Source organism: Amphiura filiformis, chromosome 5 (genome assembly GCF_039555335.1).
Source record: "Amphiura filiformis chromosome 5, Afil_fr2py, whole genome shotgun sequence".
Taxonomy (NCBI): Eukaryota; Metazoa; Echinodermata; class Ophiuroidea; order Amphilepidida; family Amphiuridae; genus Amphiura; species Amphiura filiformis.
The window spans coordinates 56263899-56270654 of NC_092632.1; the positions used below are offsets into that span (position 1 = coordinate 56263899).

Consider the following 6756-nt stretch of genomic DNA (forward strand, 5'->3'; position numbering starts at 1 on the left):
TAATATAGTAGCAGTAGTTATTCTCATTTATTTCTACTTGAGAGAGGCAGGAAAATAGAGCGGCAAACTGTGGGTTAGGGTGTTGTCATCTTTCTGTTGTCCAAGTATAGTCATGTATATATAATGCACAAGTTGTTTAAATTAAAAACAGTTGCTGATCTTTTTAGAGTCTTGCACTTGCAGAGGGAAGTAAATAGGTGGTGTTAGTTGGTTACATGGGTATTATATTATGTACCTAAAAGGGTGAAGTTTCCTTGATAAATAGATCCATTTATTTATTTATAACATTCGGCCGAAGCCAGGCTAAACCCAATAGTGCTCAGAGGCTACTAAATTCAAGGGATGCCTCCAGATATGATGGGACAGGGATATGGGAAGAGGTCCGATTTTAGAAGCAGGAGGAAAACCAGAGCACCCGGAGAAAAACCTGCGAGGACGAGCATGGATCGGCAACCAAACTCACATGTGGCACCGCGGGGAATTGAACCCGGGCCACAGTGGTGAGAAGCGAGTGAGAAGACCACTACACTAACCCGCCCTCCATGTTTGCTTGTCACTCATGGAGGAACATGCAAACGTGTATGTCCAAAGGAGGGACGTGTATCTCCAAATTAATTTGCCACATAGTTGGTAAACTTTGATTGCTTCTTTGCATCTAATGCATAATGCCAATAATGCTGTCTATTAGTGTACGTGCTAAGACCTTTGTAACGCTTAAGCTTAAAAATGCAAATTATCGTTCAATTTGGAGCTCTTGTTGATAAATTGCTCTCCGTGTATGACAAACCAAGATAGCGGATTTATCATAACATTATGCATGGTGTGATTTTGAGTTGGTACTCTTTGGGTCTAATCTCTTTGAAGTAGAACCACCTATTCGGTGATTTGCTCATCTGGAGGATCATAAAATCGTAAAAATTCTTATATTGACACCTTTGTTAGTGTGATAAAAGTGCTTTCATAGATTGCTAGTGGTTAAGCCTAAGGCTGTGTATTAAAGATAAAATAAGACATTTTTCATGAATCTGTGTAATTTCTGAACTTCAGTAGAGAAAATAGCAACATGTATTTGAATAGGGCTTCAACATTGTCAACACTGCTATTTTTCTCGTTTTTTGCCAAATGTTTCATTTCAAAAATACAAAAATACCTAATGACAATTTTGATGACTTATCCTGCACTTTTAGTAGGCAATTTATAAACAATTTCAATCTTATAGACTTTCTCTGGGATCACTGAATAATTTGGGTGAGAGAATTATATGTAATTCTGCATAGATCCAGGAGAGAGGTTTTATCAACAGAATGCACCACCTATGCCTATGCACATAGTGTGGTAGATATTAGCTATTACCGTAACCACTCGGGTATAAGCCCACCCCCCTAGATGGCAGATTTCACTTCAAAAATGGGGGTGGGCTTATAACCGGGGAAGGGCTAGTGCATGAATTTAAAAATAAAAACAATCATCCCCCATTTGAATATGCCCAATGTACCAATAATTTCTATCATCTATGTCAATTTCTTAAAATCATAAGTGTGGAATGTTAATTATCAACTGATATTTTTTTTTATTTGTTCATAAATATGAGAGCAAAGCATTGATTTGATTTAGGAACTTTGCCAAAATTTAGTACTGGGCTTATACCTGAGTGCACCCTTGTTCCCAGAATGTTTTGAAAAATAGGGGTGGGCTTTTAGCCGAATGTGGGCTTATACCCGGGTGGTTACGGTAATAAATTGGCCTTTATCAAGTAATAAAACAGTTAAAAGTTTGTTTTATTTAGAAGGTTAATCGGCTTGTTAACCATTAATGAAGAGTAATCTGTTTTAAACTTAATGCGGAACAGTTTTCATATTTTTATGGGGGAGTATTTGAGAGTACATTGGCTCAAGCACACTTGAATGGCTTATTACTCATATGAATGGCACTAAAAAAAATTGGTGTTAATTTAGAAGTGATTGTGAATATTGCAGGATGTACCAGCAGTATCGCAAATAAGCTGTGTATCACTCAGTGGTTCATCACGTATGGAAGTGTGTGACTTTGTGCTTGCAATGTGTGTGATAAGCATGATAAGGCCACACAATCTTGCAGTGCTGGTGGGGTGGCAGCATTGCGGTGTTGTGGTGTAGCCGTGCTGGAGTAGTTACAGCTCACAGCAGCTTCACTCGGCACACGCTATTCGTTAAAATCTGTGTGCGGGGTCTCCCTAATGACATATTTGAATGAGTGAGTGATTGACTGAATCATCTGAATGGAGAAATTTATCACTGATCAATGTTACTAGCATTTTAGACAAATCCAGCCTTTTATAAGAAAGGCATTTTCCTATTTATAAATTTTTATCTGGCACTGTATGAAAAAAAAAGTATATTTCATGACTAAAACTTAATTTAGTACCAGTGCTAAGTTTGAAGGCCAAGGGTGTGCAATAGTTTTACATTATTTTTGACCAGAACAAAAATGTACTGTAGATAATTTAACAGACACCAGTATAGCAAGTGAGTACCACGCATTGCAGGCTCCCAAGCATAAGATGAATAGTACTTGAATCAGTCTTTAAAGCAAGCCTTTTCAATATGTTGCGCAATATGCTGTGGCATTTTCCATAGCATTTTCAAATTTGAGATGATAGAAAAGTGAGACTGAAGAGAATAATCCATGAGGTTTTGTAATATGAGGAATGCTGGGATTATATCAGTAAAAACATTGGATAACGTTACTGCAAGTGGCAATCAATATTTCAAGAAAATCATTTCATTTGGCCTTATAGTTTAGTATCAGCTGTAGTAAAAAAAGTAAAGTGATATTATATGCCCAGAAGTTGACTATATCATCTAACAGTGTATAATCCCTTATATGGTATTATTAGAAGCAAAAACATGTAAACAATTGAATCAGTAAATAATTGATGTAGATATTTAAGCTTTTTGTCTTTTCTGTTTCAATTGTTTCATATTATCAACAGATTGCGTGGGATTAAGTGCACCTGTTGCAATCAAATCACCAAAGAAATTGCATATTTCTGATCTTTCAAATAAGCCGTTTTAGTTTTCCACATGGTCTTTTTTCCCCGTCACGCTGCTTATATTTCAAAAAACAGTTACAAATGTTTTGAATGGAACTTTTCTGTGAAACTTAATCTATAATTTAATCCATAAAACATGCTTTTATTGAAATGAAAAATTCACACCTAGTGATATGATGTATATCGGTAGCGGCAGTGATTGTAATTCATCTTCATAGCCTTGGATTTCATCAATTCATCACATTTTTTTCATCAAATCAAGAATACAAGTAATTTGCAGTACTATTGCCAGAGCTATTGTTCATGATTGTACACAAGTGTCCCTCTATTATTTCATTCCTAAAGGTACAGAAATTAATTCAATGTATAAACTTTTAATTTTTTTATGCTAGCATAGCTTGTATTTACAATATATGTATGTGAATGATGGTGAACAATGCAAGCAGTTGGTAATCAATTACATGCTATACAACCAATTTAAAATTGCAGAGACGGTTTGCAATGAAGACAACAATACTTTAAACAAATTCATTATATTATCGTTAGAATTTAACATTTTACCAGCTTTTTTGATAGTGGGTTCCCCTGTGTGAATGGATATACTTTGATTCTTACACTGACATATGTTATCGCTAACAGGTGCTCTAATGCAAGTGATGGTGGTACTTTTAATGTTGAAATTACTCTTCTTGCAGCAAAGCCAAATTTTCGTCCCCATTTGTCAATTTTTCATCCCATTTCTAGTAATTTGAATGACACTTTGCTCTTTGCCATCCCCATTTTCATCACTGAAATTTCTGAGTGGAACAGTTTGCTCCCTGGCTTCCCCTGGCTATGCCACTGTCTTCTTGTCATGACAAGAACTTCTTATGGTTGATGTTGACGATGGCGTTGCACATTTGCTATTCATACTGTTTCTCAATCTAATGATAATCATGTAAAAGTTTTCAATAAAGCAACCTCTCTACCCATGAACACTATTTGCACTGTGCATGAATTCACTCCTCTCAAGAATAATTCCAATGTATGATATTCCTGATTTTTGCAATATTTATCCAAGTTCTCCTAAACATTTGGTACTGTCCATCTTGCTTCTGTTAATGCCCTTGGACAGTATACTGCAACAACATAGTCAACATCAGGACCGGATAACTGGTATTATGTCCATGCTTTCATAGAATATGGTACAAAGATAATCTAGCACTACCCAAGAACACAAATCACATTGTCAACCAATTTCAGTCCAATAAAGTTGTCTTTATAACGATCATATTATAACCAACAGTATTAGTAATGAATTTGATATCGTTGATGTAGTGTAAGTACACTCTTATTCATAAGGCATATTATTGAAAGGCGAGAACTAAGAAAAAAAATCAGCATTCTGTGACAAATTGAAATTCAAGTATTTTGAAACCAGTACTTCATTTTCATCTATTAGAATATTAGTCTATCTGATCAATACCACTGAATGTGTCTCAGCAATTCTAATTATTTCTAAGTAAGGGGTCTTTAAGTAAATGGTTTCTTGTTTCATACCATTTTAACTTCCACAAAAATTTATTAATGACTGAGAATTCGTATTTGCTGGCAGATTTGTGTATTTTTCTTTACAAATTTCATCACCAATTGAATCTTAAAATATGTGTTTCTGCCATATTAGATGGTTTTAATAGGCTAATAATAATAAAGAGCATTCCTGTCTTGCTGACAGGCTAATAAAGAGCATCCATTTTCCTGCCCTGCTTTTATAAACATATTATGCTTCTGCAAAAATGAATTAAAAACACCATCTGCCAACTAAAAGCAACTTTGCTAATGCCACTGACATTTTAAACCATTAACACCGATATCACACATTATCCTAGTAGCAATTTTTACTGTTAAAAATCAATTAATGTATCTTTGAGATTGGTTAAAATTCTTCCTACCTCTTCAATAAATTTCTTTTAGTTAGTTAAGTTAAAATCAAATATAAACCTTTTTAGTGATGAAATAAAATGAAATAAAAGTATCATCCAGTATCATGGAAAGAAATTAAAAGATATAAATGACTTACCTTATGTTTTTTGTTTGTTACACAACTTATAGCAAAAGTCCAAAGCGTATCCAAAATAAATCAGTTTAAGGAGCCAACTAGCGTGAAGCGGGGTACTTTCTATCCAGTCAGTATCCGTGTGTGTTTCTTATCTTGCCTGATATGTGAGTGAACAGTAAGTTACGCTTACCAACCATATATCTGTAAGTGGCAGCACTGGTTGACGCCTCTTTCTCTGCTCATTACCTATTCATTGGGCAGTCAGTCAATCAAGCATATTGCTATGGTTGTAACCCACAGAACTAGTGTGGATTAAGTCACTGTGAACTAAAAGCATTAATGGAAAAAGAAATCATATGCAGTGACATCATAGGTAGCTTATGAATATTAACAAGGGTATTTCTTAACCATGGCCAATCATTGGACAAGAGTGTTTGAGAGCTTTTCAATAATTGGATTATGGTTTGCAATGCATTGTGGGTAATTATTAATGACGTCATAGCTTAAGGATTCCTACGTATGAGTTTTGTAAAAAAAGTGTATTGAATAGAATTGTTGTCCACAATATTGTGTTACATTTGGCCTTCAAAAATAGTGAATTAATCAAGTCTCTTTTGCCTGTGAATTTTGAGAAGTGTAACTAGATTGAAGTGATCTATTGATATATGGTATCGACCAATTAGGCTGCGCCATCAAGCTAACATTTGGTTGGGGGAGACATCAAGAAACACACGTCAGGTTTCTCCCTATGGCTGAAGCATTTACGCAAGACTGTGGGAAGTGATAGTTATGTGGGTGACTTCAAATTCAGATCAGAAGGTTAAAATCTATGTTTACTAAAATAAAGAGCATTGGGTATGTGTAGAGCGTACTATGTAGTATTCAACTGCAAAATACATAGCATACTGTTATCTGCTATCTTCTGAAGATAGCAATTACTATATGTGAACAAATAATCTCTAGTTTCTAAATTTATTCTTGAGATGTAGTTTGCTTTGGTTACCTCACAATTCAAACACAGTAACTGTGGCTAAAAGTAAACAGATTTTAATTTAAAATAAGTAAACAAATATTTGATAAATAAATTTCATGTGAAATTGTATCTGTTGTAGATGTGACATTTTACAATTGGCTAATCATGCATTTGCTATTCTAGTTTAATTTTTATTTTTGTACTCTAGCTAATATAGGCAAAGCAGCACTGTCAGGCACCACACAAATAATGCTACAGGTTTTGCCTTTTTGTGGGTTATTAATAATTATTTTGGTATGTAACAAGTGTAATAAAACCTACTTTTTTCTGTATTTAATATTAGCATGGCATTATATCATTAAAAAAATGAATATATATGTGAATAAATCAATACAAAGTAACTTCCTGTGACAATAAATAGTCACTTAGTAAAATAAGATCAAATATGATTTTGAAGAAATCTCTTAGCGATGGGTCCCCAAACATTTACCTTTGCAGGGAAAGTATAAATAACAGAAAGATGTCAATATATTCATGTATTGATTTTGAGAGTTGTATTGATTTATGTGAGTTCTCAATCTGATGAGGTAAAAGGTTATATATGACATGAACAATTTTAATAATTTACAAACAAAATAGATAAACAAATAAAGCATAAAATTGTGAAAAAATCTCAAAGTTATTATCTGAAACAACCAATTTTAATAATCTTAT

At 34.1% G+C, this 6756-nt stretch overlaps 1 long non-coding RNA gene across 1 annotated transcript in view; it reads right to left on the bottom strand.

Annotated features, from left to right (window-relative positions):
• The window catches only part of LOC140153417 (uncharacterized), a 70369-nt gene extending 65064 nt beyond the window's left edge, over positions 1–5305 (bottom strand). Inside the window, exon 1 of the long non-coding RNA XR_011859106.1 lies at positions 5091–5305. This is a non-coding gene — a long non-coding RNA (uncharacterized lncRNA). The remainder of the gene's footprint in view (positions 1–5090) is intronic.
• Positions 5306–6756: the final 1451 nt, after the last annotated feature.